At 33.3% G+C, this 27,719-nt stretch overlaps 1 protein-coding gene across 1 annotated transcript in view; it reads right to left on the minus strand.

Annotated features, from left to right (window-relative positions):
• Got1 (Glutamate oxaloacetate transaminase 1) overlaps nt 1-27,719 on the minus strand; it is a 56,812-nt gene that overhangs the window by 11,947 nt on the left and 17,146 nt on the right. The gene's annotated exons all lie outside the window — the stretch shown is intronic.

Raw genomic sequence — 27,719 nt, forward strand, 5'->3', positions numbered from 1 at the left:
ATTCCATTGCTCAAACGTCAAATGAAATCCAGTCGATTTCAGATGAGTTTTCATTTGACGTATAGGCAAAGGAATTGACAGTTGAAATCGAGTGGATTTCATAAATGTAAACATAGTATTAATGTTAATGTCGATTACGATACTTTAACTAAGAATTATCCATTTTTTGGAGTCTCGAAACAATTTTCCCGATCATATTTTTTTCTTCCATTGCAAATTGTAAGAAATCAAAATGGCAAAATCAAAAACAAATGAAAATCACTTCTTATTTCAATCCTAAATAAAAATTAAATTTATGTTTATTCATATACTCACGTTTGTTTCTTTATTACTCACGTGTGTAGGTCAAATTAACCATTTTTTTTTTTGTTTCTCTATAACGAATTTTCTCTATAACGCAGTAATTATTCGGTCCCCAATTGCTACGTTATAGAAAGTTCGATTGTACTTACGTTATTGATTGTACTGACGTTATTATTATCATTAAACCAGCATGTTTGTTGTTGTAGCAGCGCATAGGTCTGAGGCTTGGTTGTGAGCCGCGGGCCAATCGGGTACAAAGAACCCGCTGCCGTGGGATTGGGGATTAGACTTAGGGCATATCATCCCAGAAACACCTTACTACCGCTGGAAATTGATTTTATATAACTTTTTAATCTTGTAGACCCACAATTCATCACGCCATAGCTCAATAGTTAGACTTAAGTCTCTCATCCCCTAAAGGAAATTTCCAGCCCTCAGGCCTTGATCATGGTTTTTTCACGCACAGAAATGTAAGAAACGGTTCAAGAATACGGGTTTTTTATTACAGTACTGATTGGGAATTTTAATAACATTCTACTTTAATATCCGAATAACGGGTTCCTAAATTCAGATTCAGATCTCTCTTCTAAAAAACAATGAAATTAACGTGTTCAACAAAACAAGTTCCAATTATGGTAAATATTTATAATGACTCCCAGAACTTTTTCCATGATAAATGATTGGTATGTATTGAAATAAATAGATATAAGGCTGTCTGAGCAAGGTTCGCCAAAAAAAGATTATATGGATTTCGTGTCTTTAGGAAACATATCTAAATTCTGCTGTGCGACATTTTTCCAGAAGATTTCGAAGCTGAAAATTTGCATATTGTGGTACCTGAAATAAAGTACGAAAAGGACATGGAAGGGAGCGAGTAAGAAGGTTAAAATTAGGTATGAGTTCCATTTTCTGATTTTCCTATTCCTGTTTTAGTTAAGTCTTTCTTCGGAAGCCAAATACCTTTTAGTAAATCTTTAAATTAGGTATGAGTTCAATTTTCCGATTTTCATTCTCCTGTTTTAGTTATGGAAAACTGACTGACTACATCGCAACAGTCCTAAACTTCAAAACGGCGGCAAGGACGCACTCAGGTAGTTTTCAAGGGTGTCCTGTCTAGTGGGACCCCTGGCCAGTTCTCTCGAGACGTATGTATATCTTCATCCTTACTCTCACTTAGTAAGCTTGAGTTTAGAATTGTGATAGGAGTAATTACCGATCACTGTCACGTTAGATCTAAAACTTCTAAATGGTATGGCACCAATATCTACTTTTGCAGGCTCCGTGAGGATGAAGTGCAGATGGAGACAATCGAGCATCCGCTATGTCGCTGTCCTATGCTTAGAGGCATCAGACACCGAATATTAGGTGACTATGAAATCTCTACCCTAACTGGTCTCTCCTCAGTTGATATTGTAATTTTTGTGCGGTTTTCCAGAGCACGTTAATGGCTACGGATAAATTGCGCGGCACACTCACAAATTTTATTGCCTCAATCTAATGTGAGATCAACTAAACAAAATATTAACACAAATTACTTTTTTCATGTTTCAGTCTTTCTATTCTATTAGAGTAGCTTCTACTATGAATCTTTCTTTAGGTCCAATGGACCTAAGGTCTCGGAATCAAGCAGCATCGTAGCTGCACATCCTTAAAACTAACCTATCGTTGTGGGTATACAAATGCAAAGAGCAGGAAGCTCGGTTATACCTTATTATAACATAGGATGTAACATATCATTAATATGGGAGACATCTCCCCTTCTCCATTAGAAAAAATACGTTAATTTTATGAGGTATCAAACCATTCAACAATAATATAAATTGATCACGACAGCGGCCAAAAATTGTCAAAACCAAATACCTCGGAGTATATTGATGGAAGTCGATAGAAAACATTCCAATTAGGATTTAGAATTTTGGCATTGATACGTCAAGTAGTTTTGTCTATCCGATCATTTTTGGCAAACTGATTTTTTCTCCATATTTTCCCAAAATTAACAACATTTATTATATAATATACTAGCAAAGTACCCGCTACTTCGTATGCGGAAAGGATATACAAAACAAATAAAAAATATATAATTTAGAACGGTGAACATAGAACATTTTTTTTTACTAATACCTATTTTAATTGATATTTATTTCCATGTAAGTACGTAAGTGATATTTTCCTTACGCCTACACATCAAGAGCCAGCCATAATTGTTGAGATATTTTAATTGGGGTGCTCAGCGGCTTAACCCACCAACCGCGATCCTCATTTCCAGCTCTATCTGTTCCCCCAAAATCATTTATAGTACTATTAGGTACTTCACATATAAATACGAACCTCCACCTAATATTTAAAAATTCTCTTTACACAATAACAAATTGTACCACATCCTGTACCATATAGTACAATTCGTACATTTATGGTACATATTTCCTAAATCTGACGTTATTACCAAATAATAACAGTAATCTTAATTCAAAATCTCACGAATCCAGGTCTATTCGTTAGTCCAATACAATACCCAGCAAAATGTTCGATGCCAAAGATGACATTCAATCATGGGTGCAAGTGATCTAGCATGTCATCTTTTTAGCATCTTCATCGATGAATTTTATATGAGCGTGGACCCCAAAAGATGACGTTCTTTTCTGGATCCTAAGCATGTCATTTTTACCAATGCGTTGACATGTCATTTCCACCAATGCTTTGGCATGTCATTTCCACCAATGATTTGACATGTCATTTTCACCAATGCTTTGACACGTCATTTTCACCCATGCTTTGACATGTCATTTTAACCAATGCTTTGGCATGTCATTTTCACCAACCCCTTGGCATGAAATTTTCATGTCTTGTTTGGAAAATGGAAATGCTGTATTGAAATATGGTTTTCGTGAAAAACAAAGCTCTTTATTAATTCAAACGAATTCATGAAATAGCTACAAATTATTTATCAGTTTAGTTTTTCAAAAGTTTACATCCAAAATTGCAATGTAATCACCACCGCTGCAACGCAAAAGATTGCTTCCTCCGTTCTCCGCAACTGATATTCTTTCATCTTACAAAAGGTTTTTTCAATTATCTTCCCATCACCAGTTCAGATTTCAACATGGACTCCAAATGCACTCCTTTAAGTATTTTTATTTCGTAAATTACTTTATTTTATAATTTTGTTATTTTATAACAACATTTTGGTAATTTATACTCTTTTGTTTAGTGACGGAAATATGTAGGGATCTACAACCCGGCTTGCTTTAGGGATCTCTAAAAACAAAATGTAACGAACGGGGAGGAGAGACTTTTTATGGAAAATACCATTTATGCTTATAATTAATTTATTTTTAATTGTTTCTTTCCAAAAGTAGTTTCTTCTTTATTTTCAGATTCTTGTTCCTTTTCGTTTCGGACTTTTTTTTCAAATTCCAAGAAGCGAGATTTGATTGATTTCATTCTATGTCAGATTTAGAACAGACAAGGGAACTTTTAAAATAGCAATGTGTGCAGTCCGATTCTATTTTTAGCTCGATGGTTTGGACTTCATATAATACCAATTGTTTAAAAGTTTTAGTTGTTTGATATGCAGGAAATGTAAGACAACATCACGACGACAGTTCTAACAACTTTGGTCTGTTCCAGAAACTGCAAGAATCTACTTATTTTTACTACGATAACAATTTTTCCTTTATGTTATCGGAAAAAATAGTAAAAATTAGTAGATTTTTGCAGTACTGGAACATACCAAAATGAAAATAAACAGGTGTGTAAATAAAAACACAAACATCATCTCTATTGGATCGACGGAATGGGTACAAATGCTGATGAAAAGATCGGATCTTTCACGACTTCCTTTGCATTGGTTCAAATCCTAATGAAAAGATCGGATCTTTCACGACTTCCTTTGAACCAATGCAAAAGATGATATGAAATCACGTCATCGCAAAGAACCCCTTCCGTCAAATTTTGCTGGGATATTGTACCATGCATTGAACCATCTTTGCATCCCTAAGACTACCAAATCCTAATTTTACCAAATTTAGTACTCTTTGTAAACATAAGTACGAATTTCCAAAACAAACTCCAACAGTAATCTCAATTCCAAATTTCAAGATTACAGCTCTAGCCGTTCGCTCAAATCCAAGTTGTACCAAATTTGGTACCATTTAGTACTTTTCGCACTTATAACCAAAATTTCCAAAACTACCTCAATCCTACACTTCCACAGGTATTTTAATTCCAAATTTGAGGATTGCAGCTGCATCAGAGCACCGAAATCCAAATTGTACCAAATTTAGTACTTTTCGTACCCATAATTACAAATTTTCAAAACTCAGTGCTAAGTTCAAACAATAAGCTTAATTCCGAATTTCACGATTCCAAATGTATCTTATCACTGAAATCCAAATTGTGTACCATTTAGTACTTTTCCTACCCATAACTAAAAATTTCCAAAACTTTATCAATCCTACACTCCAACAGTATTCCAAATTTCGGGATTCCAGCTATATCCGTTCACCCAAATCCAAATTGTACCAAATTTGGTACTATTTAGTACTATTCGTACCCATGAGTACGAATTTCCACAACTACCTCAACCCTACACGCCAACAGTAATCTTAATTCCAAATTTCAGGATTACAGCGGCATCCTACCACCGTAATCCACATTGTACCAAATTTAGTACCATTTAGTACTTTTTGTTCCCACATGTCCCAATTTCCAAACCTACCTATATCAAACACTCCAACAGTAATCTTAATTCCAAATTTCAGAATTCCTGCTATATCCGTTCACCCAAATCCAAATTGTACCAAATTTGGTACTATTTACTACTATTCGTACCCATGAGTACGAATTTCCACAACTACCTCAACCCTACACGCCAACAGTAATCTTAATTTCAAATTTCAGGATTACAGCTGCATCCGATCACCGTAATCCAAATTTAGTACCATTTAGTACCTTTGTTCCCATAGGTCCGAATTTCCAAACCTACCTCTATCCAACACTCCAAAAGTAATCTTAATTTCGAAATTCAGGATTTCAAATGTATCTGATCACCCAAATCCAAATTGTACCAAATTTGGTACCATTTAGTACCTTTCGTTGCCATAAGTACGAATTTCCAAAAGTATCCCAATCCCACACTCCAATAGTAATCTTAATTCCAAATTTCACTATTCCAGCTCTATCTGATCACTTAAATTCATATTGTACCAAATTTGGTACCATTTAATACTTTTCGTACCCAAAAGTACGAATTACCAAAATACCTCTATCCTACACTCCGACAGTTATTCTAATTCTAAATTTCAGGATTTCAGCTCCATCCATTCACCCAAATCCAAATTGTACCAAATTTGGTACTACTTAGTACTATTCGTACCCATGAGTACGAATTTCCACAACTACCTCAACCCTACACGCCAACAGTAATCTTAATTCCAAATTTCAGGATTACAGCGGCATCCTACCACCGTAATCCACATTGTACCAAATTTAGTACCATTTAGTACTTTTTGTTCCCACAGGTCCCAATTTCCAAACCTACCTATATCAAACACTCCAACAGTAATCTTAATTCCAAATTTCAGAATTCTTGCTATATCCGTTCACCCAAATCCAAATTGTACCAAATTTGGTACTATTTAGTACTATTCGTACCCATGAGTACGAATTTCCACAACTACCTCAACCCTACACTCCAACAGTAATCTTAATTCCAAATTTCAGGATTACAGCGGCATCCTACCACCGTAATCCACATTGTACCAAATTTAGTACCATTTAGTACTTTTTGTTCCCACAGGTCCCAATTTCCAAACCTACCTATATCAAACACTCCAACAGTAATCTTAATTCCAAATTTCAGAATTCCTGCTATATCCGTTCACCCAAATCCAAATTGTACCAAATTTGGTACTATTTAGTACTATTCGTACCCATGAGTACGAATTTCCACAACTACCTCAACCCTACACGCCAACAGTAATCTTAATTCCAAATTTCAGGATTACAGCGGCATCCTACCACCGTAATCCACATTGTACCAAATTTAGTACCATTTAGTACTTTTTGTTCCCACAGTTCCCAATTTCCAAACCTACCTATATCAAACACTCCAACAGTAATCTTAATTCCAAATTTCAGAATTCCTGCTATATCCGTTCACCCAAATCCAAATTGTACCAAATTTGGTGCTATTTAGTACTATTCGTACCCAAAAATACGAATATCAACAACTACCTCAATCCTACACGCCAACAGTAATCTTAATTCCAAATTTCAGAATTACAGCTGCATCAGATCACCGTAATCCAAATTGTACCAAATTTAGTACCATTTAGTACTTTTTGTTCCCATAGGTCCGAATTTCCAAACCTACCTCTATCCAACACTCCAACAGTAATCTTAATTTCGAATTTCAGGATTCCAAATGTATCCGATCACCCAAATACAGATTGTACCAAATTTGGTACAATTTAGTACTTTTCGTAGCCATAAGTACGAATTTTCAAAAGTATCCCAATCCCACACTCCAATAGTAATCATAATTTCAAATTTCAATATTGCTGCTCTATCCGATCACTCAAATCCAAATTGTACAAGATTTGGTACCATTTAGTACTTTTCGTACCCATAACCAAAAATTTCCAAAACTACCCAGCAAAATGTTCGATGCCAAAGATGACATTCAATCATGGGTGCAAGTGATCTAGCATGTCATCTTTTTAGCATCTTCATCGATGAATTTTATATGAGCGTGGACCCCAAAAGATGACGTTCTTTTCTGGATCCTAAGCATGTCATTTTAACCAATGCGTTGACATGTCATTTCCACCAATGCTTTGGCATGTCATTTCCACCAATGATTTGACATGTCATTTTCACCAATGCTTTGACACGTCATTTTCACCCATGCTTTGACATGTCATTTTAACCAATGCTTTGGCATGTCATTTTCACCAACCCCTTGGCATGAAATTTTCATATTGTTTGGAAATAGAAATGCTGTATTGAAATATGGTTTTCATGAAAAACAAAACTCTTTATTAATTCAAACGAATTCATGAAATTACTACAATTAATTTATCAGTTTAGTTTTTCAAAAGTTTACATCCAAAATTGCAATGTAATCACCACCGCTGCAACGCTAAAGATTACTTCCTCCGTTCTCAGCAAATGATATTCTTTCATCTTACAAAAGGTTTTTTCAATTATCTTCCCATCACCAGTTCAGATTTCGACATGGACTCCAAATGCACTCCTTTAAGTATTTTTATTTCGTAAATTACTTTTATTTTATAATTTTGTTATTTTATAACAACATTTTGGTAATTTATACTATTTTGTTTAGTGACGGAAATATGTAGGGATCTACAACCCGGCTTGCTTTAGGGATCTCTAAGAACAAAATGTAACGAACGGGGAGGAGAGACTTTTTATGGAAAATACCATTTATGCTTAATTAATTTATTGCTCTGTTCCAGAACCTGCAAGAATCTACTAATTTTTACTACGATAACAATTTTCCCTTTATGTTATCGAAGAAAATAGTAAAAATTAGTAGATTCTTGCAGTTCTGGAACAGACCAATATGAAAATAAACAGGTGTGTAAATAAAAACACAAACATCATCTCTATTGGATCGATGGAATGGGTACAAATGCTGATGAAAAGATCGGATCTTTCACGACTTCCTTTGCATTGGTTCAAATCCTAATGAAAAGATCGGATCTTCCACGACTTCCTTTGAACCAATGCAAAAGATGACATGAAATCACGTCATCGCAAAGAACCCCTTCCGTCAAATTTTGCTGGGTACCTCTATCCTACACTCCAACAGTAATCTTAATTCCAAATTTCAGAATTCCTGCTATATCCGTTCACCCAAATCCAAATTATACAAATTTCAGAATTCTAGCTCTTCGCGTTTGCCTAATAATAAGGGTACCATATTTAGTACCTTTTAGTACTTTTAGTACCGTTCTAGTTCGAATTTCCAAAAATCCAGCCTTATCTGACACCTTGGGACCAAGAGTGACACTCCCTCAAAATTTCAAGATTCTAGCTCCAGCCGTTTAGCCTGGGCGTTGATTATGAATCAGTCAGTCAGTGAGTCAGTGAGTCAGTGAGTCATCATTACTCAACTCTTTTATAAGTATAGATTAGGTACTTCACATATAAATACGAACCTCCACCTAATATTTAAAAATTCTCTTTACACAATAACAAATTGTACCACATCCGAATTCCATAGGTCCGAATTTCCAAACCTACCTCTATCCAACACTCCAACAGTAATCTTAATTTCGAATTTCAGAATTCCTGCTATATCCGTTCACCCAAACCCAAATTGTACCAAATTTGGTACTATTTACTACTATTCGTACCCATGAGTACGAATTTCCACAACTACCTCAACCCTACACGCCAACAGTAATATTAATTTCAAATTTCAGGATTACAGCTGCATCCGATCACCGTAATCCAAATTTAGTACCATTTAGTACCTTTGTTCCCATAGGTCCGAATTTCCAAACCTACCTCTATCCAACACTCCAAAAGTAATCTTTATTTCGAAATTCAGGATTTCAAATTCGTACCCATGAGTACGAATTTCCACAACTACCTCAACCCTACACTCCAACAGTAATCTTAATTCCAAATTTCAGGATTACAGCGGCATCCTACCACCGTAATCCACATTGTACCAAATTTAGTACCATTTGGTACTTTTTGTTCCCACAGGTCCCAATTTCCAAACCTACCTATATCAAACACTCCAACAGTAATCTTAATTCCAAATTTCAGAATTCCTGCTATATCCGTTCACCCAAATCCAAATTGTACCAAATTTGGTTCTATTTAGTACTATTCGTACCCATGAGTACGAATTTCCACAACTACCTCAACCCTACACGCCAACAGTAATCTTAATTCCAAATTTCAGGATTACAGCGGCATCCTACCACCGTAATCCACATTGTACCAAATTTAGTACCATTTAGTACTTTTTGTTCCCACAGTTCCCAATTTCCAAACCTACCTATATCAAACACTCCAACAGTAATCTTAATTCCAAATTTCAGAATTCCTGCTATATCCGTTCACCCAAATCCAAATTGTACCAAATTTGGTGCTATTTAGTACTATTCGTACCCAAAAATACGAATGTCAACAACTACCTCAATCCTACACGCCAACAGTAATCTTAATTCCAAATTTCAGAATTACAGCTGCATCAGATCACCGTAATCCAAATTGTACCAAATTTAGTACCATTTAGTACTTTTTGTTCCCATAGGTCCGAATTTCCAAACCTACCTCTATCCAACACTCCAACAGTAATCTTAATTTCGAATTTCAGGATTCCAAATGTATCCGATCACCCAAATACAGATTGTACCAAATTTGGTACAATTTAGTACTTTTCGTAGCCATAAGTACGAATTTTCAAAAGTATCCCAATCCCACACTCCAATAGTAATCATAATTTCAAATTTCAATATTGCTGCTCTATCCGATCACTCAAATCCAAATTGTACAAGATTTGGTACCATTTAGTACTTTTCGTACCCATAACCAAAAATTTTCAAAACTACCTCTATCCTACACTCCAACAGTAATCTTAATTCCAAATTTCAGAATTCCTGCTATATCCGTTCACCCAAATCCAAATTATACAAAATTTAGTGCCACTCAGTACTTTTTGTACCCACAAGTACGAATTTAGTACTTTTCGTTGCCATAAGTACGAATTTTCAAAAAGTATCCCAATCCCACGCTCCAATAGTAATCTTAATTCCAAATTTCACTATTCCAGCTCTATCCGATCACTAAAATTCATATCGTACCAAATTTGGTACCATTTAGTACTTTTCGTACCCAAAAGTACGAATTTCCAAAATACCTCTATCCTACACTCCGACAGTTATTCTAATTCTAAATTTCAGGATTTCAGCTCCAGCCGTTCCCCCAAATCCAAATTGTACCTTATTTGGTACTATTTAGTACCTTTCGTACCCATATGTACGAATTTCGAAAACTACCTCCATATCTCAAACCTACACTCCAACAGTAATAGTAATTCCAAATTTCAGAATCGTTTCGCCCAAATTCAAATTGTACCAAATTTGGTACCATTTAGTACTATTCGTACACATGAGTACACATTTTCAAAACCACCTCCTTATATCAATTCATCTTCTAAACCTTGATTTTCATTCCGAATTTTAAGATTTTTGCTCTATCCGTTCATGTAATACCAAATGGTACTAAATTTAGTAACTTTTAGTACTTTTCGTACACTTATAGTTCGAATTTCCAAAAACCCTTTGGTACACCTTTCTAACTCTCCATCAGTGAACCTCATTCCAAATTTCAGAATTCTAGCTCTTCGCGTTTGCCTAATAATAAGGGTACCATATTTAGTACCTTTTAGTACTTTTAGTACCGTTCTAGTTCGAATTTCCAAAAATCCAGCCTTATCTGACACCTTGGGACCAAGAGTGACACTCCCTCAAAATTTCAAGATTCTAGCTCCAGCCGTTTAGCCTGGGCGTTGATTATGAATCAGTCAGTCAGTGAGTCAGTGAGTCAGTGAGTCATCATTACTCAACTCTTTTATAAGTATAGATTAGGTACTTCACATATAAATACGAACCTCCACCTAATATTTAAAAATTCTCTTTACACAATAACAAATTGTACCACATCCGAATTCCATAGGTCCGAATTTCCAAACCTACCTCTATCCAACACTCCAACAGTAATCTTAATTTCGAATTTCAGAATTCCTGCTATATCCGTTCACCCAAACCCAAATTGTACCAAATTTGGTACTATTTACTACTATTCGTACCCATGAGTACGAATTTCCACAACTACCTCAACCCTACACGCCAACAGTAATCTTAATTTCAAATTTCAGGATTACAGCTGCATCCGATCACCGTAATCCAAATTTAGTACCATTTAGTACCTTTGTTCCCATAGGTCCGAATTTCCAAACCTACCTCTATCCAACACTCCAAAAGTAATCTTTATTTCGAAATTCAGGATTTCAAATTCGTACCCATGAGTACGAATTTCCACAACTACCTCAACCCTACACTCCAACAGTAATCTTAATTCCAAATTTCAGGATTACAGCGGCATCCTACCACCGTAATCCACATTGTACCAAATTTAGTACCATTTGGTACTTTTTGTTCCCACAGGTCCCAATTTCCAAACCTACCTATATCAAACACTCCAACAGTAATCTTAATTCCAAATTTCAGAATTCCTGCTATATCCGTTCACCCAAATCCAAATTGTACCAAATTTGGTACTATTTAGTACTATTCGTACCCATGAGTACGAATTTCCACAACTACCTCAACCCTACACGCCAACAGTAATCTTAATTCCAAATTTCAGGATTACAGCGGCATCCTACCACCGTAATCCACATTGTACCAAATTTAGTACCATTTAGTACTTTTTGTTCCCACAGTTCCCAATTTCCAAACCTACCTATATCAAACACTCCAACAGTAATCTTAATTCCAAATTTCAGAATTCCTGCTATATCCGTTCACCCAAATCCAAATTGTACCAAATTTGGTGCTATTTAGTACTATTCGTACCCAAAAATACGAATGTCAACAACTACCTCAATCCTACACGCCAACAGTAATCTTAATTCCAAATTTCAGAATTACAGCTGCATCAGATCACCGTAATCCAAATTGTACCAAATTTAGTACCATTTAGTACTTTTTGTTCCCATAGGTCCGAATTTCCAAACCTACCTCTATCCAACACTCCAACAGTAATCTTAATTTCGAATTTCAGGATTCCAAATGTATCCGATCACCCAAATACAGATTGTACCAAATTTGGTACAATTTAGTACTTTTCGTAGCCATAAGTACGAATTTTCAAAAGTATCCCAATCCCACACTCCAATAGTAATCATAATTTCAAATTTCAATATTGCTGCTCTATCCGATCACTCAAATCCAAATTGTACAAGATTTGGTACCATTTAGTACTTTTCGTACCCATAACCAAAAATTTTCAAAACTACCTCTATCCTACACTCCAACAGTAATCTTAATTCCAAATTTCAGAATTCCTGCTATATCCGTTCACCCAAATCCAAATTATACAAAATTTAGTGCCACTCAGTACTTTTTGTACCCACAAGTACGAATTTAGTACTTTTCGTTGCCATAAGTACGAATTTTCAAAAAGTATCCCAATCCCACGCTCCAATAGTAATCTTAATTCCAAATTTCACTATTCCAGCTCTATCCGATCACTAAAATTCATATCGTACCAAATTTGGTACCATTTAGTACTTTTCGTACCCAAAAGTACGAATTTCCAAAATACCTCTATCCTACACTCCGACAGTTATTCTAATTCTAAATTTCAGGATTTCAGCTCCAGCCGTTCCCCCAAATCCAAATTGTACCTTATTTGGTACTATTTAGTACCTTTCGTACCCATATGTACGAATTTCGAAAACTACCTCCATATCTCAAACCTACACTCCAACAGTAATAGTAATTCCAAATTTCAGAATCGTTTCGCCCAAATTCAAATTGTACCAAATTTGGTACCATTTAGTACTATTCGTACACATGAGTACACATTTTCAAAACCACCTCCTTATATCAATTCATCTTCTAAACCTTGATTTTCATTCCGAATTTTAAGATTTTTGCTCTATCCGTTCATGTAATACCAAATGGTACTAAATTTAGTAACTTTTAGTACTTTTCGTACACTTATAGTTCGAATTTCCAAAAACCCTTTGGTACACCTTTCTAACTCTCCATCAGTGAACCTCATTCCAAATTTCAGAATTCTAGCTCTTCGCGTTTGCCTAATAATAAGGGTACCATATTTAGTACCTTTTAGTACTTTTAGTACCGTTCTAGTTCGAATTTCCAAAAATCCAGCCTTATCTGACACCTTGGGACCAAGAGTGACACTCCCTCAAAATTTCAAGATTCTAGCTCCAGCCGTTTAGCCTGGGCGTTGATTATGAATCAGTCAGTCAGTGAGTCAGTGAGTCATCATTACTCAACTCTTTTATAAGTATAGATTATATCTTCAAATATTTAAAATTTAAGATAACGGTAATTTTAAACTGATTTTTAAGGTTGCTTTGGATGTAATAAACTTGGCTTCACATATTTTTGGAAGTAAATAGTGATCATATGATGTTTACAGTTACCCAGGCCTGGGGCTCAATTCTGTTTCAATGAAAATACACTAGCGATCATCTGAATAGGTTTGAATTTGTTTCTTTTTATATGTTAAGGTATCTTCTGATGTGTTCGTATTGCAGATCCATACTATTTACTTTTTGAGAGTCCTATACTATGCCAACATTCCCAAGAAAAAACTTGACAGTGTTGCCATATTTTCGGAAAATATCCCAATTATACAGGTATGTGATGAATTTGGAATCGATTTGGTATGAAAACGATTGGTCCAAAACGAGTGAATTGTATTTAGATGTGATGGGAACCGCATCGAATTTCAATTCCACGTTGTTTCAATTTCATTAAATTCCCACATACAAAAAACGGACTAGTGATTCCGAATCACCAGCTGAAAGCGACATAAAAGACTTTTTGTTGTGGCGAAGGCAAAAGCCGAAAATAAAATAAATGTGTGTTCTTATTTAAATTGGCCTATATGAGAGCTTAGTGAGGAAAATCTTGTGTTATTACATGATGAGAACTACAAACAGCGCATAACAACATATTATTTATTTATTTATTTATTTTTATGCGGGTGTCTTCACCAATTTGGAGAAAACACCGATGTTAAAAGTAGATTTTTTGTTCTGTGTGTTTTTATCAAAATATCAAACATTTTGTTAACAAAATATTCAAAAAATAAGGAAAATTAATGTTAATTTATCTTTTTATTCCCCTTCTTATGTCATGTTCACACGAGCGTTTCAATTACGTTGTTCGCCTGTCGAACGACGTACACGAATTAACCCGTTTCCACGACACCAGAAACATAAACAAAGTTTCCTTCATTTTTGTTTCCTTGTTTTCACGAAAATTTGAACCGAAAACACATAAAATATACAATAAATGAATAGGAAAAGCAATAGTCTTTCCTTCAAATGTATCTTCTATATTTAACTACACACATTTCATTCATTTTTTTCCATAAATTCTGAACAATTTTGTATTTTCAACATATTTTTACAGTGTTTTATTTAACTTGCTTTGGTGTGTGTTTAGTTCAAATCTGGTAACTCATTTTTAACACGGTTGCAGTTGATCAATCGAACTAAAACCTTGCAAACTTTTCAGATTTGGATGACAATACACGAATATGAAATCAAAACCAATATTGGTCCATTTTTACACTGTTTTACAGTGTTTTATCTAATTGCTTTTCAAATCAGGTAACTAATTTTTCACACAGTTGCAGTTGACCAATCGAACTTAAAATTTGCACACATTTCAGATTTGGATGACAATACATGAATATGAAATCAAAACCAATATTGGTCCATTCTTACAGTGTTTTTACGGTGTCTAACTTAACCCCCTTTTCAAATCTGGTAACTGATTTTTAAAACGGTTGCAGTTGACCAATCGAAGTAAAACTTTGCACACTTTTCAGATTTAGATGACAATACGTGAATATGAAACCAAAATCAATATGGGTCCATTTTTTATAGCCCCCATAGAACGGTACCACCCGATTTCCGGTATTTTGCTTTTCAAATCTGGTAACTCATTTTCACACAGTTGCAGTTGACCAATCGTACTAAAACTTTGCAAACTTTTCAGATTTGGATGACCATACATGAATATGAAATCAAAACCAATATTGGTCCATTTTTACAGTGTTGTACAGTGTTCAATTTTACATGCTTTTCAAATCTGGTAACTCATTTTTAACACAGTTGTAATTGACCAATCGAACTAAAACTTTGTACACTTTTCAGATTTGGATGACAATATATGAATATGAAACCAAAACCAATATGGGTCCATTTTTTCCTGTAGCTCCAATCCAGCGGTACCACTCGTTTTAAGGGATTTTATCGTCATTTTAAGCCCGTATTGGCTGTTTTTTGACAACTAGGGTTTCCAACGGTACAGAAACGTATCCATTAAAAATTATGGACATAGGTCCAGGTTTTGGTATAACCCCCATATAGCGGTACCGCCCGATTTCAAGTGTTTTAAGGATTTTATCTTCATTTTTATACCGAATTGCGTGTAACTTGGCATTTGGAGATCCCAATGGTATAGAAATTTCTCCACCAAAAATTGTGACATAGGTCCAGGTGTTGGTATAGCCCCTATATTACGACTCCAACCGATTTCAAGTGTTTTTTGTCTTAATTTTTGGGCCGAAATGGCTGTAACTTTGATTTCGAAATCCCAACTTCTCCACCAAAAATTGTGGACATATGTCCAGTATTTGATATGGCCCCTATAAATGGTACCACCCAATTCCAGGCATTTTAAAGTTTGTATCTACATTTTCGGCCTAAATTGGTTATGGGGTTCCGTTGAAAATGGAAAGAGCATGTTGAGAGGGGAAAGTTCGGAGGAGGTTGTTCGGTGGTGGTTTTTCGGAGGTTCGGTGGAAGTGGTGTGTCTAGGATCAAAGCTTTTCTAAGAAGGGCAAGCATATGTGGCATTGAGTCGCGAAAGATCGCTGGATGGATTAAGAATAGAAGAACTGGATTGCTCGAAACTAACAGGAAGGAAGCCATGCAATAACGAAGCCTTAACTGAAATCAATAGGATGAGAAACTACCAAACTAAATAAATTTTTACTAACATTATACATTTAATTAATAAATGTAAGCCCATCATTAAATATCATTTATAATCTCAAGTATATACAAATAAAATTGAAAATCTTAAAAATGTATTTACAAAAGAATTAAAAATAATTATGAAATTAATAAGTTTCAGTGTTCTAGTTTTAAATGCACTAAAAACTAGAAAATAAGTATATAATTAAAAAAATTAAGTAACAGTGTTTTATTTATAAATGCACTTAAAAGTAGAAAATAATTTTTCATGATGGAATCTCTAAAATAAAACGTTTTATTTGAGAGATTCCATCATGAAAAATGATTTTCTACTTTTAAGTGCATTTATAAATAAAACACTGTTACTTAATTTTTTTAATTATATACTTATTATATGTTTCTATTTTCAAAATTAAAGAGAGAGACATGTCAAAACAATATTTGTGTATACATACTTTCAGTTATTTGTTTCCTCCTTCGATTTTGAACTAATGGACAAGAAATGTGTGTGGAATTAAGAACTATCTTTCTTCTGCATCTATATAAAATGTTTAGTTCATTAATTTTCATTCATCTTTTTCCTCTTTTCTAAAAATTTGTGTTTTCAACAAAATTTTCAATTATTTCAATTATTCGCTCTCTATTCGTTGTTCGAAGTCAAATTACGATAAAATTACTTCATTTCCCATACAAAATTTTGAGAACGAACAACGATTTTTGTACATTGTTCAATTTAAATTACTCTCAGAACGACGATAAAATATGCCCCATCTATGACAAATGAGAGCATTTATCGAAATAAATTAATTATGACAGGAAAAATAAAAAAATTAAAAATTTATTAAAAACCCAAACATTTTTAGAAAAACTACAAAATATGAAAGAAAAGTAAACGGTTTAACGACTAGCTTACATTCAATCAAAGCAAATTTTTACTTCTCTTCCATTGCAGTTGCATCTCTTGTCCATCGTTTCAAATAGGCTTACAAATTTAGAAACAAAAATCAAATGCCTGCCGGAAAGTCTGTATACCAAAAAGTTATTTTGGCAGGTCTCTCTCGTTAATTTTCAAAATAGAAAAATTTGAAAATATACTGAAAACACCAAAATTGTTAGAAAAAATAGAAAACAAGAATGAAAATAATAGAATTTAATAATTAATAGATATCTGAAAGGATAAATATTTTTTCAGTACATATCAATTAACTTTTCTCGTCTTTTGGCTGAAACTTTCTTTAAAATCAGTAAACAAAAACCATGAAAATATGAATCATGTTGCTATGAATTGTGCACCATGTCGTATGAACGGGTTAATTCGTGTACGTAATTATGAGAACGAACGACGTGATTCAAATGCTGGTATGAACATGTCATAATTAATTTTTTTTTTCGATAAATTCTCTCATTTGTTAGGGATGGGACATATTTATTCGTCATTCAGAGAATATTTCTAATCGAACAAGGTAGAAAAATCGTCGCTCGTTCATAGAATTTTGTGTGGGGAAATAAGTAATTTATTCGTAGTTATGGGTCGAACAACGAATAGAGAACGAACGACGTGCCGTGGAAACGGGCTATTACATTTCAAACTTTTTCTCATAAAACAATCTATCCAAATTTATTACATCGTTTTTCAATCGACCACAAAAATATGACCGTTTTCAAAACGAGAAAAATAAACGATTATCGGATTTCATCACACGTCTTTTTGATCAATTTTTCCATAGAACAAATGCGAGCACATCTACAAAAATCTGGTTTCAAATCTATTCGCGTTCACAAAATTGGACGATGCGCGCAAAAGTTATAGCGGTTTTTATTCTCATATAAAGACAAAATATCTTATTTGTTGTTATGAAAAAATTTATGCATAAATCGTTAACAGCATTCCATATCTATTCGTAGATGTTTAAATAGTTATTAAATTTATTATTATTTTCGCGGAAAATCAACAAATAATGCAAAAAATTTGAAGAAAATCCAAATTATCCTGTCCCAGAGTCCGTACAAACCCTCAAAAATAAATTAAAAAATATATGTGGAATCTAGACAATGCGTAGAAAAGTATGATACCAAATTTATAGAGATTGGGAACATAAATTGCATATTATAGCAACAACAAAATAACAACAAAATATTGTTGCAAATATACATATTTTTTGGTTTGATTCGAAAAATTAGAAAAAATATTTGGGAGTTCTCCAACTATTTCGCTAAAATCCCATACAATAATTAATGTGTACTGCTAAAACTTCATCAAGAAATATGGTTTACCATCGTGAAAGCTTATTTGCTTACTGTGATAACTTATAAGGATAGGAAATTAAGAGTAATATTGAAATTACAATCATTCAAAAAATGTGGAAATTAAAAAGCCTATTATTCGCGAATTAGTTAAAATCAGTTGATGCGCATCCGTTTTTGGATACAATCTCTTTCAATATTTATGCATATTTCGATGTTTCACTCAGCGATCAAAGTGTGCCGCCAGTTGCATCACACAATGCAAAAAACATTAAAGTGGGTAAAAATCGCGCAATTTGCATACGATTTTGATGCGCATCCGGTTTCAGTAACACGCATCAAAAATACGTCTATATACACATATTTCAAACAGATTCTTCGAGAACCGCGGATGTGCCTCCGCATTCTATTTTTGGTAAAAAAAAAACCATATTAATTGCGAATCTCTGTAATTTATGATACGCGTTTTCGCAAATATTGTAACCGCGTATAAGGGATTCAATTTACGTAAAAAATTTAAAGAAAATCGCGGTTTAGTACGCGGATTTGTCAAAATAAATTTTTGCTGATTTTGCTATTTTCAGGGTATCTAATCCGCGGTTTTAGTGGATGGATTCGAACGCGGATGGGCTCATTAGATCCGTCGCGTAAGAAAACTAAATTCACGCGGGGTACAAAGGAAATTGAATGACACTTGTAAATTTTAAACGCAAAAAATAGGTTTTTAAAAAAAAAATCACGCATCAAATATTGGCCTTTAGACTCCAATTACTAGGATGCTGTAAGGAGCACACTCATGAGATATGCATTAAACGACGTAAAATCACGAGTTTTATAATCTTATTATTAGTTTTGAATATTATCTTGTTGCGCATCCGAATTATTAAAAAAAATCAAAAAACCCCGAAATTCTGGCTTCAAAATGTCAGCATCAATTTTAGGTGGATGCAGTGGATATATCGAAAAATGATACACTACCCAGCAAAATTTATTTGAAGTTGTTCCTTGTGAAGTAGTGATTGAATAGCTTTTTTTGAAGCAGTCCACGCAGAGTCATGAAAAATGCAGTCCGTTCTTCACATTTTGACAATCTCCGATTGGATCCATTTCATAAATTTTTCACATTTTAGAAATTTCAAAATTTTGCAAAAAAAAAAAAACTTAAAAAGACAAAGAACATAATTTGTTTCTTGTTAATTATAATAACAGCAATATGTTTGCATCCATAAAAAGTAATTTGTATACCAAAAATAATAAAAGTGATTTCGAACTACATCTTTGTTTGTAGCCAAAGAAGTAGTTGAATCATATGTTGTTGTGATTTATTCACTACAAAGAACTAATGCAAAATGTGTGCTTAAGAAGTAAATTAGACAGTATCCTCACTGCACCATGCCCTTGTAAAAATCATGACTTCTTTCACGTAAAAAGATGTAGTCCGAAATCACTTGCACTCATGATTTAACTACTTCTTTGGCTACAAACATTTTGCTGGGTAGTATCATATTGCCCATGAAGTATTCTTTGAGTCTTTCTTTGTGCATATGTCTATAAAATGTACGCTTAAGCCAGAAATCGGAAGGGAGCATAAAAAACTTGTTGGCTTCAACCCATTTTTACCTATTTTTCTACATTGATGCCAACACAGCTTCCACGTAAATTAATTTTTATGGTCGATATTATCCCTCCTAAAACACTTCATTTTAAAGAATGTATATCATACTATATAGAATATGTTAACAGTTCGTGAATTCTGAATGGGTGAAACTCGGATTCATCGATTGTAAAAGTAAAACATTTTTGGTTTTCGCCATATATATATATATATATATATATATATATATATATATATATATATATATATATACAGCTGTGTTCAAAATAATAGGAGTGCCCATACACAAAATGGAATGGTCCAAAAAAGCATGGTTAAACTTCTAAATGTTTGCCAATTCTGCATTTTTTTAACATTGTTGGCATCCCAACTGTTAATTCATTAGCAGAAATATGGTAATTTGTTTTAAATTATTAACTGTTTACACCAACATTATAAATCGCCTTCAAATTTTTTGTTCAAAAAAAATAGGAGTGTGGAAGAAAAAGGACAATAAAAATATATTTAGTTGAGTTTACAACCAAAAATGTAAATATTTTAGTTAATAGTAGTAAATTCAATAAATTTGAAGTTTGTTTGAAAACAAAAATCCTTTGGTGGTAGCCAAAAACCGGATATTGTCCTTGTGGCGACTTTTCCTATAAATTGAGCAATTATTGAGCAATTCAATGCATTTTATAGGCAAAACCTTTAGAGATTGGAGTTCTTTAACTCTCTGACTGTTACATCTAACAATATATAATGATTAGTATCCCATTAAGATGGGTATTTTGATCCTTGAGCCCAGGATAAGTCAATTTCCACTACCCCTTTATGTAAGGATCGGCCAAAAAAGCGTATCTATAAGGCATTTATTCCTCGACCAAAGAATGTTTTGAGGCCTTCAACATCTTATCTCCCCACAGAATAATTCGTTTTTTCATATTTGAAAAATTGGATGATTGGCAGATATGATACATTATTTTACACGCTTTCTTAAAAAGCAAACTTTAAAGAAATACTTTTGAAGTTGCCCTACGAATACGTTTATTAGGTTTTGAATCGTATAAAACACAGTTTTCTAATGGAATTAATCTAAATGAAGTATTTTTGAATGAAAAACGTAAGTTTATGTAGAAAAATTTAGTACGATGTATACCAAACTTAGTGTAGTCAAAGTCTGCCTATCACAAAATGGGGTATAACTACATTTCAAGGTATCACATTTTAACAATTTTTTGAATAGAAGCGAAATTGTTTGTGAACACAAAGCTTACATCCTAAGGACCTCAAAATATTATTTGGTGGAGGAATAAATGCCTTATAGATATGCTTTTTTAGCCGATCCTTACATAAAAGTCTAATGGAAATTGACTTAACTGGGGCTCAAGGATCAAAATACACAAATTAATGGAATAATAATCATTATATGTAACATCCAGAGTGTTAAAGAACTCTAATCACTAAAGTTTTTGCCTATAAAATCCATTTAATTGACCAATAATTGCTCAATTTATGGGAAAAATAGCCACAAGGACAATATCCTGTTTTTGGGTACCCCCAAAGGATTTTTGTTTTCAAACAAGCTTCAAATCTATTGAATTTACTACTATTAACTAAAATATTTACAGTTTTGGTTGTAAACTCAACTAAATATATTTTTATTGTCCTCTTTCTTCCACACTCCTATTTTTTTGAACAAAAAAGTTGAAGGCGATTTATAATGTTGGTGTAAACAGTAAATAATTTAAAACAAATTGCCACATTTCTGCTAATGAATTTACAGTTGGGATGCTAACAATGTTAAACAAATACAGAATTGCGCAAAATGGAGAAGTTTAACCATGTTTTTTGGACCTTTCCATTTTGCGTATGGGCACTCCTATTATTTTGAACGCAACTGTATATATATATATATATATATATATATATATATATATATATATATATATATATATTACCGGATGAGCTTCTAGCGGTCATCGATAGATCTGACCCTGATTAGATAATCAGAGAGGATCGATGGCTGCTTATCGAGACTCGCCAGACTTTTCTGCGTGACATCGTGTTCCCAATTTGGTCAAGAAACTTAAGAAAATTTTTCGAAATACCGAAAAGCGGGAGATACCGTTATACGGGGTCTATATCAAAACGTGGTCCACGTTCATAATTTTTTCGGGAAAGTTTTTTTTTCAACTAAGAAACCTACACCTCAAAATTCACATCACAATAAAATTACATCTACATTGTTGTTGGAATTTGCAAGTTGTTTTGTTTGTTAGGTAGAACATAGATATTTTATTAGCGTATAGTATGAAGTATTTACATAAAACTGTTAGTTCAGAATTTAACAGTTTCGTTATTCAAATCCGTTAAACATGTCAAAACAGTTAAACATGTATTCAAATCAGTTGGCAGCTATAAATAAAAGTCATAGATTATCAAAGTGCCTCCGAACAAAGCAATTGAAGGTTTAGCTTCATAGTAACTAAGGAAATAAATTATATAGAAGTACTTCACGCAGACTTTTTAATTGACAACCATACATCAACATACAGTATGCAAAGTTCATATTCGTACACCCCTAAAAAACGAATAAAATCGTTATTAATTCCATATTTTATGTGCAAATATGAAATAATTGATAGGAATTACCAAAACGATGAAAGATTTAAGAATAATAAAACAAATTTTTAATTTATTCCGTCATTTAGGTATAGATGGCGCCTGTGTGGGTGGCAAAGTTCGTATTCGTACACCTATAAGCACTATATATTTGGAGTTTTTAAGGATTTTCAAAGCAAAATACCGAAATTTTTTGTTCTATTCTTCTTTTGGAATGCCTCTGATATAGAAATATGTAAAAATAACGGTAATTTTATTAAAAATTTTGCATGAATAAAAAGTCGGACGAATATTTGAAATACTTAAGAAAAATGTGCTAGATATATATGATTAACTATTGCAATTTATTCCCGAATTTTTGACGAAAATAGCGAATAGCAGTCCTTTCTGTAACAATATTCGAGGTCTAATATGAAAATAAATGTTGTTAGCGTTTTGAAATGCAAGGAAACGTAATCCGGGCTTAGCTAAAGTAAACACATTTTTGGTTTTTTACTTGGTAAAAATCGCAAGTTTGGGTTTACATTTGACATAAAAAGTATTGAAGTTTTAGAATACGGTTTCGCAAATCATTTTATGTCGAAAACTGTGAGAAATTATGAAGAAAACTGAAACTGTACAAGTCTACATACTGTCTGCGTACGACTGAAATTCTACGCTTACTTTGAACGAGAGTTATGGCTTCCAAAATTGCGAAAATAATGGTTTTTACTTCTTGAAAATTATATTTTTTTACCGAAGGATACAAAATGAGTACAGAAATGTCAAAAGAATGAAGTAAATTGTCCAGGAAAAAACGTGGGGTAACCTTTTGAAAAAATGCATTATATCTGGGGAAATTTTCTTCCTGAAAAATGTATTATTCCTCGTAATTTCCGATATGTCTTGACATAAAATGATTTTAGAAACCGTATTCTAAAACTTCAATACATTTAATGTTAAATATAAAACGAAACTTGCGATTTTCACCAATACCAAAAATGTGTTTACTTTACCTAAGCCCGGATTACGTTTCTTTGCATTTCCAAACGCCGACCACATTTATTTTCATATTAGACCTCAAATATTATTACAGAAGGACTACTATTAGCTATTTTCGTCCAAAATTCGGGAATAAATCGCAATAGTAATTCACATCTAGCACATTTTGCTTAAGTATTTCAAATATTCGTCCGACTTTTTATTCATGCAAAAATTTTAATAAAATTACCGTTATTTTTACATATTTCTATATCAGAGGCATTCCAAAAGAAGAAAAGAACAAAAATTTGCGATATTTTGCTTTGAATATCCTTAAAAACTGCAAATATATAGTGCTTATAGGTGTACGAATACGAACTTTGCCACACACACAGGCGCCATCTATCATAGCGATTATGAATCTTCACGTAGGGAGCTACTCACAAGTGAGTTGCAGTTCACTCTCACCTGCTCGAGCTATTACGATTGGGCAGGGAGGAGCACAAAAAGTGAACAAGGGTTGACAAGTCGGAAAATGGAAAATAATGGCGCGACTTGTGAACCCTTGAAATAATAATTTGTGTTACCATACCGTCATTTTTTGCACAAATAACTTTGGGATTATTAAATTCTTATTTTTTGCATAAAAAGTAAATAAATTTTCAAATTAATAAACATTTCTAGCAAGAAAAATGTCGGTTATTAAAAATCCACTGTAAAAGAACATGAATATTGGTAAAAGAAAATACAACATTGAAACAACATGGCAACATCTGTAACAGCTGTTCTTTTGTTTTGACAGATATGTGAAAATTGTTTATTTACACTGAAGAATTCGTGAAATTTATTGGAAAATCGTAAAAAAGTGAACAAATGTCGTTTAAAAACGTCATTAAATGGCTACAATAAGTAAATGTTTAATGTTGCATTTTGGGTGATAACAGAAATGGCAAGTTCTGAGGAATACCAAGGAAATGGAGTGGAAGCTGTACCAGCGATGTTAGGACATCACAGGAGATCAATGATTGGTTCAAATGAGGTTCAGCATTTAGCCAATTCCAAGAATTGTAAATACAATTCGTGAAACATCCGATATTTTCTCCAGTATAAGAACCAATTCTATGAATGCTAAGTATAATTCCTAATGCTTTCTTCAACACTTAAACCAATTTAATGAATTTTAAATAGAATTTCAATAAATTTCAATTGTAATTCTAATTTTTTTTGTTCATGGCATATAACAACCGGTACTTAAAATACTATTCCAGGAAATTGCTTGGTGTAGATACCATTCCACTGGGTTATCGACGATGACGTGATTAAGATCTCAAAATGGTTTGGATCTTTTTGGGGCAACGGTCTGGACTTATATTACATCAAAATATTTGATTCTATTCAAGCTTGAGGGCAAGTGATTGGACATGTCATCTTTTTAGCACCAGCACCCATTTTTTCCAAGACTGCGACCCCAAAAGTTCCAAATCGTGTACATTACTCTCTCTAGGAACAACAATCGCAGACATGGGTTGCTCCAGATTGGGTCCTTGTATATTTGTGAACCGCTTTATACAGTATGCACCTTTTTGATCTGTCCATACCTGAAAACGGGGAACGCTTTAGTTACAGTACTTGCTTGGGCGTTACCGTGAGAGCCATCCCAATCACCATCTAGTAGGTTGGCCCGACACACTAGGTCCATCAAGAATGATCTTCACTTTCTAGAGAGGAAAGCCCAACGATACAGGAGAGAACCCCTTGCTCAACAAGCATTTCAAGTAGGTTTGTATAGCTTTCACATAGTCGCAGTTTCTAATGTAAACAAATATAGTGTGAATAAAGTCCACCACAAACCAGAGTAGTTTTTGCTCAACTATACTCGGGATATTGCAGTCGTCTGAATTCTTATAGGGCAAATGTTGATAGCACCATGCATAGCACTCTTCGTCTTTTAAAGGTGCGATGCCAAACCTAGTCATTTAACTTCAGTGGATAGTTACATCCCATTCTTGGAACTGAAGTTAGACCCAATTTTGTACCAAATTCTGAAAGAATTCAGAGATTCAGACCGAATTCGTAAAGAACTCTGAAAAAATGTTAGCGGTAAATGTCCTAATATTTGTTTTTGTCGAAAACATATTGCGATTAAAAATATAAAGAAACTCTTATCACAATAAGGTAGAATCTATTCCATTTCCAATATTTCAACCATCTTTGATGGTCATCCTCAGGGATTGGCTTTCAAAAACAAGAACATTTGTTTTATGCAACTATAAACAATATTGTAGAAATTTATAATAACAATGATATTTCTTTCTTTTTATAAGAATAAAAACAAAAAAATTTTAATTCTTAAGTTGACCTCAAGCCAAAATTAAAACCAAAGAAAAAAGCGTCCAAAGGTCAACAATAACCTCAAAACATAAAAAATTTCTAATTATTTTTTGTTGCTTTCAACCTAAAATACAATTAATTATCATTACAGATACAAAATATTCGTATTTTTTAAAATAAATGACCACACTTAAATTTTTTTGTTCAACTCACTTTGATTTCGGTAGTGAGAAATTTCAGCACAAATTTGCCTCTTTTTCTCACTTTTTTTACATTTGTAATAGCTAATTTTTTCACGAACGTGAGTTTTGCTTACCCTCTTGTTGTTTATAATAAGGGAAGAGTGAGAACATAACAGCACTCACGGCGATATGATGTTTATAATAGGGGAGGAGGCGAGAAAGAGAAAACTCACGGTGAGATGCCGTTCATAATTGGGCTGTATATCTAAATGACGGAATAAATTAAAAATTTGTTTTGTTATTCTTGAATCTTTCTTCGTTATGGTAATTCCCATCAATTAATTCATATTTGCACATAAAATATGGAATTAATAACGATTTTATTAATTTTTTAGGGGTGTACGAATATGAACTTTGCATACTGTACGAAGAAATACCTTTTCCAAAATAAATAAAATAACAGAAAATTTTGTTGAAGGCAAAAAATGTTATTTGTCATATTACACATTAATTAATCTCCTTCTAATACTTTATATTTCCAATATATAGCTTAATTATACAATGGTTTTTGTTTCTGTACATTCGTTTTATGTGGGTCAAAATTCTCACATAAATTATTGCTTGCAACAATGTTAAACTGTACACGCGTTATTGTAACCTTGTTAGACATCAATATGCAAGTGTCATTAATTACCAATGCACTTTACATTTGACGTAATGTTTCTGTTTTTTATTTCCAATCAACCCAGTATAGAAGGGAACCCCTAGCAACTGATAATACCTACCGTTTTTTCCTGTCTTCTCCCAATCACATGACGATTTTTTTTTTTTGATTAGCAAAACAAATAAAAATATGAAAACAAAACAATATCGTTGCGTAGCACGTGGATGGCTAGTTAATAAAATCAAAGCAACATTGGAAATTCTGGACACATTTTTCCCATTACTAGAGATTTTTGCTGGAGCACTCGCTCACTGTCTCCACATATAAAACAATAAACTATTCAGGGTTATCAGCAGTTATCAGTCATTTCATACATTTGTTTTTATTATTTATAAAATCATCAATCTCGAAAGCAAACAATTAAAATCAAAACAGATGAAATTATTTCCGTTTCATTTTTAGTTTCTCAATTTATAGCAAACTTTTTTTTACAATCACTAATAATAATATGATAATTATAATTATAATAAAATAGGTTTATTTCTTCTTTTTAAATACAATAAATTTATAAGAGAAAATAATCTTGTTCTAAACGAATAAGTATGTATTAATGATTATAAACAAAGAAGAAGAAGGAGAACAAAATAGTATTTATTAAGAAGAAAATAGGGAGAAGTAATAAGAAAAAAGCAAGCAAAATGTCTATGAATTTGTAACATTTTTATGGTTTTCCATGTTTGGGTGTCTGGCTGGCTAAGCAGATTCTCATCATGAAAGTTGTAGATACAGAATTATAGAGTATACTTTTTACAAATTACATGATATGTCAGAAGTAGTACAGTTTGGGATTTTGACGGCTGACTTTCGTATAAAGGAAGCTGTCGAGAATTACAACATTTCATAATGGAGGGATTAAGCTAATCAAATGTTAAAAAAACGCTTTCGCTTACACTCTTCGAGTAGAAGGAAAGCACACCTTAAATTGGGGAGAAACTTGTTCCTGCTCAGGATGTATTAAGACGT

This window comes from Musca autumnalis, unplaced genomic scaffold (genome assembly GCF_047663935.1).
Source record: "Musca autumnalis isolate F117 unplaced genomic scaffold, ASM4766393v1 scaffold_4, whole genome shotgun sequence".
Taxonomy (NCBI): Eukaryota; Metazoa; Arthropoda; class Insecta; order Diptera; family Muscidae; genus Musca; species Musca autumnalis.